Source organism: Apium graveolens, chromosome 2, assembly GCF_009905375.1.
Source record: "Apium graveolens cultivar Ventura chromosome 2, ASM990537v1, whole genome shotgun sequence".
Lineage (NCBI taxonomy): Eukaryota > Viridiplantae > Streptophyta > Magnoliopsida > Apiales > Apiaceae > Apium > Apium graveolens.
In genome coordinates this window covers 76,614,390-76,626,511 of record NC_133648.1, presented here as the reverse complement: position 1 = coordinate 76,626,511, position 12,122 = coordinate 76,614,390, and the positions used below count along the sequence as shown (strand labels likewise).

General features: G+C 29.4%; 1 long non-coding RNA gene across 1 annotated transcript; it reads right to left on the bottom strand.

Annotated features, from left to right (window-relative positions):
* Positions 1-1,075: 1,075 nt before the first annotated feature.
* Positions 1,076-3,605, bottom strand: LOC141705987 (uncharacterized). The gene is made up of 4 exons (XR_012568560.1): positions 3,410-3,605; positions 3,069-3,243; positions 2,740-2,781; positions 1,076-1,300 (listed from the first exon to the last, which is right to left on the bottom strand). It is a non-coding gene; the product is annotated as an uncharacterized LOC141705987 (long non-coding RNA).
* Positions 3,606-12,122: the final 8,517 nt, after the last annotated feature.

Sequence of the window (12,122 nt, the reverse complement as noted above, 5' to 3'; positions counted from 1 at the left end):
TTAAATTATAAAACACCCTACTTATAATGATACACTATTACTAAAATAATATTTGACGGATGCCATCTCCATTTTATAAAAAAGGAAAAAGCTAGAACTTACTTAAAACACTACAACAAATATGTCCATTTGCGATGAATTGTTTACACTGAAATTCGTTGCAATTGAACCAATTACGACAAAAAAATTTCATCATTTTTGCTCAAGTATTAAATTCATATTTTTTTCACAAGCCTCTATTTCGTTAAAAGTATCAATCTTTTCACAAGTAAATATTTCATCACAAGTAATAATTTCATCACAAGTTACGAATTTCATATTAAGAAAAACCATCATGATATCGAATTTTTAATTAAATTATTTTAGAACATTCGAATCTCCCACCCCCAAATTAATTTACACTGATGGGAGTCGATTTTGACATAACTTAATTTGAGTTGAACACACAAATCTTTGAATTATACAGATCATACAGATTTCATTAAAAAAATTTGATGACTAGGTGAGAGTTGAGACAAATAAAAGATAGCATGGATGCCCGCTTCGCGAGGTGTTGATTTTTTAATACATTGATATGACAATCAACTGATTACGTAAAATTGGTTCTTCAAAATTGGAAGTTTGGAGTCGTATTGTTGTTGTTGTAAAATAGTTTGGAAGTTACAGACATGAAAAATAGATAGAGTTCAACATATCTTAAGTAAAATAGAGATAAAAAAATAAATAGAGTTCAACATATCTTAAGCAAAATAGAGGTAGCGAGACTATTTCTCCGTTCTTTCTTTATAAGCATGCTTACTTCTTCCTTTTTGTTGTTGTTGGAGACTGAAAGTTAAGGTTTAACATATTTAGGTAGTAACTTTGGCTCGAGGCCGATTTTATATGTAAATTGCTGTTCGATAGTGACAATGTCATGTACATAAAATTGAATAGCTTCAAAACTTCCCATGGTTAATTATAATTAGGATATAAAGCTACAAATATCATTTTACAAATGTTTAAAATATATGAGGTCTTTGTAATAATATAAAAATTAAAAATAAAAATATCTCAGTATTTCATATATAGAGTTCCCAATTTCTTGGTCACGAAATGTCTCTTTGTATTAATTTGTATCACTAAGCAGTAAGCAAATCTTAATGAGGAAGAGAACATCGGCTATGAACTACTCTGCATTATGACTAACTTAGCTCATTCCTCATTCTATAAACCAAAAAATATTTCCGCCTACTTCTGTTGAAAGAATGCTACAATTCCTCTATTTTTTATATTGCGGAAAGCTGACATCCCCCACTCTCGCCTACAATATGAAAATGAAAAGATATTATAAGCCAAGTTCAAACTTCATAGTTATTAAAAGTAAATTTTACAAAGAAGGAATAGTTAACGATTTCATGTGGATTATGCTGCAATTGCTAAGGGAGTTGTGGGAGGATTTTGGGAGCATCACATTCAGATTTGGGATGATTAAATTTTACTAAACTTAAACTGCTACTTTTACTGTATGATAAACTATTCTGCTTGGAATCCTTGTTCAATTTATGGCCACTCGATTTGCCTGACATCTTCAAGATTAAGAAAAGTGGTATACATGTTGCTCTTCTATCCATGCATATATAACTTCCAAACATTGGCCAAAACTTAATATAATCATTTAGACATTAGACTACAAATAACTTATTAGGGGTTCAAATAACATAATAATAATAAAAAAACTCTATTAAAACTAAAATTAAATAATTAGAGTGCATATCTTAAGAAGATAAGATATTGTAAGCATAAAAATTATTAAAGTTGTATTCAAATTTGAAAAAGATAGAAGAGCATAACGCACTTCTCAAATTAAAAAATGATAAAGTGTTCTCAATTGATTGGATAATCTGTGAGAAAATATTATATTACAGCTGGATAACTGGGCTCACCTAAGAAAACTATTAGCCTCTCTATCATAATATTATATTGGTCATTAATTTTTGTATCAATAATTAACAACACATCTTCACTAAAAACTAACAAATCTTGATGGAACTTGTATCTACATTCCAAAATCAACGTCACTTACTACTTAAATAGAATAAATATATTACATAATCTAACTATGATAAATATCAACTATTATGAAAAGAAAAAAAATATCTATGTAAAAACTTATCAACAACGGAAACACAAAGGAAATAATTAAATATGCAATATACAGAAGGTGCATTCTACAAACAATCAAAGTAAGTAATTTTCAACCTAAACAATAAAGCAATACGATGAGAGAGAAATCAAAGCTTAAAAGCATACAGTTTGTGGTGCAAAAAGTAACCGACTGAACCTAGATATCACTCCTAAGAAGAATAATACATCACTTTTGCCGTTAAACTATATGACAAATTTAACAGAAATAAATATATCTTTTAACAATTATATTCGAAAATATTAACGTCAACTGACAACCTACCATCATTGTATATTATGTGGCAGTCATTAGAGGTATAACCAAGTAAAACTCAGTGGACTTAAATAATTATCAGTGACAGAAATTAACATATATATAATCTGAACTACTAATTCTAGCCAGGAACTATATCAGTAGTCAGGACAAAATTACTTAATAACTTGCTATGAATATGAATCACTTAACATACATGATCAAAGTTACAAACATAATAACACAGTAATAGAAAATAAAATAATTGCAGGTGTAAATATAATAAACACATCTTAAAAGAATACTACGGCAACGGCTTATACCTTAACTTTCTCGTATAATTTCTTCTCCCAGAGTAATAACTTCTGCAAAGTAGAGGAAAGATTAGTGAAACTCAACCCGGAGCATCATCGTAATTTAAGCTAGGAACTCTTTCAGAAGTAGAAGCTTATGATGATACAATTGAAAGTGAAGTAACAGCTACACTTAAAATCTTTGAAGAAATAGGTGAAGGCACATTGAATAAATAAAAATTAAGAATACATTATGATAAAATTGTTCAGCCATATAAAAGATAAGATTGTATTTACTTGTTACGTAAAAGTTGTGTTCATACAAACTTTGTATTACTAAATCACAAAGTAATTCTCACCTTGATAGGCCGCATGCTTGCGACTTGGCGGATGTTTTCCAATTTCAAGGATTTTCGAAAGCTCATTCCCCATTTCAGAAGCTCTTTCAAATTGAATTTGAATTTCGCTCGCTACCTCAGAATCATCACAAAAAGTTTTCAATCCAGGGCGATGGCCACCAGACTTATCCTCATCCTTATCAACAACTTTCTTATCAATCATATGCACATCATACTCGATCATAATGGCAAACTTATAAATTTTTTTATTGGGAAAAATTATCAAACACTTCATGAGCAAAGTTTAATAACAATTAATATCAACAGGAAGAATAATTTTTAAAACTTATCAAGAATAATACCTTAAATTGAGAAACTTTATCCACTTTGACCTCTTGGAAAAATCATCAAACATATCCTCAGCAAACTTCAAACTGCAAGTAACATATAAAGATTTGTTAGAAAATTAATAGCTTATAATACGAAACTAATGAAGAGAGACTATACGGAGGATTAATGAAATCGCAATACTAATTCTGGACATAATGAAATAAGAATGATATATATGGTTTGAATTTAAATTTGAATTCATTAAATATGTGTAATGTTGAATTTGATGGTTCAATTTGAAAATCAAAGCTTTATGTATAAGTTTTGTACTTCTCATGAATACGTGGAGAAATCCTGATGCCAAAGTAAGATTTTGGCAGTGGCAACAATTGTAATATTAAGCAACTTACAGGTTAAATTACTACGGAGGGGTTGAAGTTACTGTGGAGAATATTGAGAATTTGTAGAGTAAAAAGAAATAGAGGAAACGAGGGATAAAATAATGAATGACAAAGGGAAAGGTTAACATAGGGTCAGTTTAGAAAAGAGCTTATTGAATTATAAGTCCGCAACAGCTTATTAAAGAGTGTTTGTCGACCCAACTTATAAGTTGAATTTACAACTTATAAGATGATATGTTAAATGTTAGTAACGACGTACTTTTGCTCAACTTATTTTTTTTTCATTTTTTTTATCAATTTTATTATTAAAATATATTTTTTAAAATGTTAATCTAACTTAAAATATAAGAATTAAGATAATTATATTTAAAATTTATTTATTTTAGTTTATTTAAATAAAAAAATTCTGACTTATAAGTTAAATTATCCAAACACTAGTATATTATAAGTTTTTATCAACTTATCACTTATCAAATTTAAGTCATAAGTTATTTATTTTAAGATTTCCCAAATGGGCACATAATATTGAGTTAAAATTTAAGGAAATTTTAATTTCAACCTAAAAAATATTTAATTCATTTTACTCAATTGAAATATATTTATTTTTTTATGAATTTTTCTCGATTTCCCTCAAATATAAAATTTTTGAAATTCATTTCTTGGAGTCGAGAAATATTTTTCTAAACCGGAACACTAATCCAAGACTAAAAGTTAGTTAAAAGTAGTTGGGAAATCATTAACTATTTCGCTGAATGTTATAATCCCAGAGCAAATGAATTTAATATCTTTTAATCCCTGTTGTGAGATAAATTTGATTTTTTTAATAATTTTGTCATATGACTAAAATTGATAAATCTTAACATCCGTACGGTTTGTTCATCGAAAAATAAATTAAAAATGTTATCTTGTTAATCTGGAATGAACCTCGTTTCATGGAGTAGTACTTTTACTAGATTTTTCAATACCTGTCATGCAAGATGAATTTAATTTGTTTAATACTTTTTTTATCCGACTAAAATCGATATATCTAACTTCCGTAAAGTTGGATCGTCGAAAAAATAATTTAAAAAGTTTTCTTGTTAATCGTGACTAAATCTCGTTTGACGGAGTAGTACTTTGAATCGATTTTTTTGAATAGATTTTTTCAAATCCTTTCATGTAAGATGAATTTGAAAATATTTTAATAATTTTCTTATATGACTAAAATCGATAAATCTTAAAATCCGTATGGTTGGATCGTCGAAAAAATAATTAAAAAAATGTTATCTTATTAATCGTGACTGAATCTCATTTCACCGAGTAGTACTTTGACTAGAATTTTTAATTCCTGTCATGCAAGACGAAGATGAATTTGATGTATTTTAATAATTTTTCATACCACTAAAATTGATATATCTTAACATTCGCACGGTTGGATCATCCAAAAACTAATTTAAATTTTTTGTTGTGTTAATCTGGAATGAACCTCATTTCAGGGAGTAGTATTTTTAACTAGATATTTCTATTACTGCCATGCAAGATTAATTTCTAATTTTTTAATAAGTTTTTTATATGACTAAAATCAGCATATATTAACATCAGTACGGGCGAGTCATCGAAAAAATCATTTAATTATTTATCTCGCTAATTGGAATGAATCTAATTTCGTGAAATAGTACGTTTACTAGATTTTTCTGTTCATGCACCATTGACGAAAAAGTATTTAGGATTAATAACAAAATAGTAACGAGCTATTATAATCTTAAAATAGATAAATATTTTTAATTTATGTAATATCACTCAGATAGATAAATGTTGACATTAACATGTATGAATCATATAAAAAATATTATTTAAAAAGTGAAAATTTAAAAAATCATATGTTAACTTCGAACAAAATCAGTCATAAGTTATTGGCCTCCAAAAATTTGGGAAATTTGAAATTTACCGCCAAAATATTTTGATAAAAAGTTGAATTCCCTTCTTTGATAATTTATGACAAATTCTTGTTTTTTTATCGTAGGGAACCCGCAGCCGCTACCCTTCGAGTGCGCAGTGGGTAAACCCCATGGGCTCACGCAATAGCTTGCAAACCACATGAACCAAGGTAAACCGTATTTAAGCGACAGGCTTACCACCAAAATATTTTGATAAAAATTTGAAATCCCTTCTTTGATAATTTATGACAAATTCTTGTTTTCGGCATAAGCTGTGCGCACTAATCTATTCCTTCACACATTTTCCATCCTAAATTTAGACAAAGTGTTTTCTTTATTTAATTTCAAGTTAAAAATTTATTTGTTTCAAATTTTATTAATATAATACTAAACTTGGGTCAGTTTCAAATTTTGTCATAAATACCTACGACGCTTTTCTTCTTTCCGTCATAATTTGGCGCGTACAATATTTTCTCCACAAGGCTTCCGTCGCAATTGGACATATTTGTTGTACTAAATTTTTTTAATAAAAGTATCAATACATTATATTGTTTCAAAAACTAATCAAATTTATGTATGGTCAAAAATACCACAATAACATGTTTTGGATTAATGCATTTTGGGAAAAAACCCGAGACCTAAAAGGAACCCCTAATTCAATTTAATGAATTTTACAAACAAATTTTAATATACAATCCCCAATGTTCTATAAGAATTAATACCACAAAAAGTTTAATATATTTTCTCTCTGTCAAAAATGAATCTTAAATGTTATATTATTTCGGTACAAAAGAAAATAAAAGGAAAAATATTATATAATTAGAAATTTATAATATTTAGAAGGGATACTCTAACAACTTTAAATCAAAATCTAAGAGAAGAAAGAAACATGTAAAAATAAAATTCTAGGCATACACCCTCAAATTTTAAAAAGGAAGGATATGAATTTTGAAATAAAAATATGTTTAATGAATTAAAAGGCTGTTGTACAAGAGATGCCTGTAAATAACAAGACTAAGTCATACTGACAACCCTAAGGATAATTTGTATGATAATCTAATTTTGTATTCTGTAATTGTATTACTTGAGTCTATAAAAATGTTAAGTATATTAGGCTGGAGGTTTTTTCTATGAACAACCTTCAAGCTAAGGAATAAACTCAGGAAGAAGATCAAATCCTGATCATGCCTCAGAGATAAGTGTAGCAACTTGGATTTGAATAAAATTGTTCTAGAAAAAATGTATTATCGAGAAGTATGTCGAGAAGTCTAAAATGACTTGTAGAGAAATCCCAAGAGATATCGACAAGTCAATATGCATGTAGAGATCTTAGATATCGACAAGTCAAAAAGTCCATGTAGAGAACTGGAGTTACCGACAAGTCATTTCTTCATGTAGAGATCTAGAGATATCGACAAGTAAAATCTTCATATAGAGCACTAGAGATATCAGTAAGTCAAAAGTTTATGTAGAGAACTGGAGATATCGACAAGTTATTCTACATGTAGAGAACTAAAGACCTCGACAAGTCAAAGACACATGTAAAGAACTTAAGATATCATTAAGTCATTATACTTATCGATATATGACATCACTACAGAATAAAAGAGATCTTGACAAACTATCTCATAATTCAGAATGCAGCCAAAGTGAATATTCAAGATTATCAGTCAACAAACAATTTTATCACTGAATTGGAAAGACTACAAATGCAACTAGAAGATTTCAAGATCAGGGTCCAAGATATACTGAACAAAGGATGGTCACAGACCTCAAGATTCTGTACAAGATTTGCTTACACTGGAAATGGAAAATGTACAAAGTAGCTTTAAAAACTGTGTTAGTCTATTTTAGTGTAAGTTTTGTAAACCCGTGCATACTGTTCTATAAAGTATTCACAGGTCCTTTGTTTACCCGTTCTATAAAGTATTCACGGGTCATTTGTTTACCCGTGCATACTATTTTAGTTGATGATCTATCAACGGATCTTGAATCAACGGATGATGAAGTTTACCCGTTGAATTATAAAGCTCGTCCGTTGAAGGAGAAAAAGACTATCAGCCAATGGAAGCTTGCAAAGCTAAATGAAATGTATAGTTCAGTAACAAAGAATTTTGTCTCAGGAGAATCAAGCAAAACCAAGTATGCTGGGGAAGTGAATGTAGGGCATCTTTCAATGAAGCAATTGAATGAAATGATGGAAAAGATTGAGGTCAAAATAGAATCCAAAGGAAAACAAATAGGAATGGCACAGTAGGGATTAACAAACGCAACAACTACATACCTGATAAGTATGCACCTAGAAAAAACATTTGTGATGTTTAGTAGTGTTAATCGTCTGTCTACTAATTGCAAGTTTGTTATGAATGCACCCATGTATGCACTTCCTTCTTTGCCTAATTTGCCTATGTCACCTATGCATGCCATGCCTGTTATGCCTTCACAAAATTCACTTGCACATTTTTCTAATATTCCATTTGCACACAATCCTTACTATGATGCATTCAATATGCCAAAAATGACATATAACATGCCTTTCTGGAAAACATGTATGTACAATCTATGCCATACCATGTTAATCACAATGTGCCTAATGAATCTCAAACTAATCATGTGTTTCAAAGTACTACCCCTAAGATAAAGATTGATCTTGAATCACCTGATTCTATTGGTGGAAAGTCTAAGAAACTTAAGAAGAAAGCTAACGAGGCAGGACCCAAGGAAACTTGGGTACCAAAATCAACTTGATTTGATTTGGAAGTGTGCAGAAAAATAGAAAGAATCCATGGTATTTTGACAGTGGTTGCTCAAGGCACATGACTGGAGATTCTACCATTCTCACAGAGTTTAAAGAAAGAGCTGGCCCTAGCATTACCTTTGGAGATGACAGCAAAAAATATACTATAGGATATGGCTTGATTTAAAAGGGAATGTCATCATTGATAAGGTTGCACTAGTTGATAGACTCACACACAATCTTTTGAGTGTCATCCAGCTGTGTGATAAAGGCACTCAGTTACCTTCAATACAGAAGCATGTGTTATCATTTGCAAGAAGGACAACAAAGTGATCCTTAATGGAAAAAGGAAAGGAAATTTGTTTTTAGCTGACTTTAACTCCACAAATGCAGATTCAATTACTTGTCTTTTCAACAAAGCAAGTCAAGATGAAAGTTGTCTATGGCACAAGAAGCTATCTCATTTGAATTTCAAGAAAATGAATGAATTAGTCAGGAAACACCTTCTTAGAGGAATTCCTCAAGTTAAATTTTCAAAGGATAGACTATGTGGTGCTTGTCAGAAATGAAAACAAATGAAAGCATAATTCAAAAGAAAGCTTGATACAACAATTGATGAACCTTTATAACTATTGTATATGGATTTATTTGGACCAGTCAATGTATTGTCAATTTCCAAGAAGAGGTATTGCCTATTGATTGTAGATGATTTTTCAAAATTCTCATGAACATATTTTCTTGGATCAAAGGATGAAGTAAGTGAAATCATTATCAATCACATCAAGCAAGTCAACAATCATCCTGACCTCAAAGTCAGAAGAATCAGGACTAACAATGGAACTGAGTTCAAGAATTCTATAATGAGGTTGTTTTGTGAATAAAATGGGATCATGCATGAGTTCTCGGCTCCAAGGACACAACAACAAAATGGAGTGGTTGAGAGAAAGAAGAGAATATTGATTGAATCTACAAGAACCATGCTAGAAGAATCAAAGTTACCAACCTATTTTTGAGCTAAGACTGTCAACACCGCATGTTACACTCAAAATATTTCTTTGATCAATCAAGTCAAAGGCATGACTCCTTATCACTTTTTCAAAAAAAGGAAGCAAACACCGAACTTTCTTCATGGTTTTGGATGTAAATGCTATATTCTAAGGAATCAAGATTATAATATCCGGGACATAGCGTGTAATTATTTTTATTGATAAATATTTATTATGTGATTATATTGTGATTTTTGGTGAATTATGTGATGATTGGTGTTGTTATGTGGATTTTATATGTGGTAAAGTATAAGTATATTAATTTTATTATGTCCAGAATAAAATATAGATAATTAAGGAATTTTCTGGTAATTTTTGGAGTGTTATATGATTTTATATTGATTTATAAATTTATTAATTATTTTCTGAATAATTACGAAACTATTTTCTAAAGTCGGGAATCATCCAACCTCAACCATTTTTAAGTTTTTAAAACCCGAAACTCTTCTGAAACCTCCTTCCTAACCTAATCTGGTAATTCCAGACATTTTTCGTGTTTTGACTTCTTCAATCCAGATTATGGTTTGACCTGTGCGTGTCTTGGCGCAAGATTTTCAATGCGATAATCATTTCGATAAAGCAACAAAACCCGTATTCTCAAAAGACGGGATATTATTACATTATTTTGATATAAAATGTTTTATTAAAAGTTCGGTTTGGATAATTATCCAATACGGGTATAAAAGTAGATCGTTTTTGCAGTTACTTAGCGGCTAAGCAACTTATTTATCGATCCAACACGAACCAATATTCTATAAATATAAATAGCCCTTTTCTTATTTCATTTTATTCATATAATCATAATCAACCAGTAAAATCCAGTAAAATACAGAGAAAACCCTAATTATTCGTTACGTTCTTGAAAATCAAACTCACAAACAAAAGTGTTATCGAACTCCGATTCAAGTGTGCCATATATCAAATCGAAACTCTCGAAAATGTCTTTCTTAATCAACCATCCATTTTTATGCAGAAATCAAGGTTAATTTCTTATTTAATTGTTTTATTTCGAAATATTTAAAGATTAAATTATGATATTTTGTTCTTGAAGTTGTTGATATGATTTGATGGCATAATCATGTAGATAATTTTCTCCTGATTAATTTGGCATATTATATGTCAAAAATAGAGATCAATAACATGGTGAATATGGGGTTTGATTCGGTGAAAATTCGAATTAGGGTTTATATGTTGAATGTTCTTGATTGGATTTTTGGGAACTTTTAAATAAAAGGTTATTGATTCAATTAACTAGTACTACTGAATCGATCATGGAAAAAGCAATTTATTGATGTAAATATGGAGGACATGGGATGAATGGAGCAGGCTTACCGGAAAAACACTCGTGGCGGCGTCGGAAACTTTGGCGGGGTTTTCCGGCCGAACCACGAGTTATTTGATCAATCTAGTGGCAGCAATGGACTCCTGGAAAATTGTAGAGCATTCCTTGTTAATTTCATAACGTTCTGGGCTCAATTAAAGGTGGCCGGAAAGCTCCAGTCACCGTTAATGGCGACTGGCCGGCGGCGAGCGGCGGCACTCATCGGAGAAGACGGTGGGGAGGGAAAATTACGTTTTCTACCCCTGCAATTTTCAAAGATTTCAAATCCTTTATTTTAATTTTAAAAATTACAAAAACAGGATTCTGTTTTAATTGTTTTCAAAAATTATATTTTCATTTATTTTTAAATTTAGAAAATGTTTGTTTAATTATTTTAAAATCTAGAAAAATTGTTTTTTATTTATTTAACTAAAAATAAATCTGCTTTATTTTATTAATTAAATTTAATTAGTTTTTAATTATTTTAATTAATCGATTAATTTAATATTAATTGATTAATTAATCAAATAAATTATTAATGGATTTTAATTGATTTAATAATTAGATATAATTATTTATTTTTGATTTAAAATTCCGAAAAATAGTTTCGAGTTTTAAATTATTATTTAAAATTATTTTCAAAACTCGATAATTATTATTAAATCATTTTTAAGTCAGATTCGGGCATTCAAATTATGTTATTTAATTATGAAATGATTCGGAGACCCGTTATAATTCCGAAAAATGTTCAAAAATTCATATTAAATACCTGGAAAATCATTTTAACCCCGAATCTTCTTTGAATATTACTTTTAATTGAATATCTTACATGCTACATGTTACATGTGATCTGATTGATGCATAATGTAACTGTATGTGCATTGTTTGACTGTTACGACCGGTATTTTATGTAATATTATTTGCGAACTCTGTATAACCTTAGAGTAGATTATAAATATATTTATTGATTGTACATCTGTGTGAATGGAATTTGCTGCATTACAAATTGCTTTATTCAAAATATGAATTTTTCAAAGCGAGAGTTTTATTAATTACTCTTATTCATGATTTATAAAGAATATTCTTTACCATGGGAAAATTATCTTTTAAAATTATTTCATTCACAATTCACAAAATTTATCTCATAAAATTTCTATAAGTCCAAGTTATTTTATGGTACAATTTTTTTAATTTTTGAATTTTTATTTTATTTTATAAAAGTGAATCTTTGAAAATTAGTTGTTTAGTAATTAGCAATTTACATGGATCCCTTGCATGCAAATACCCTACCATTCAACTTGAAGGGCTAAAAAGACAATTCCAA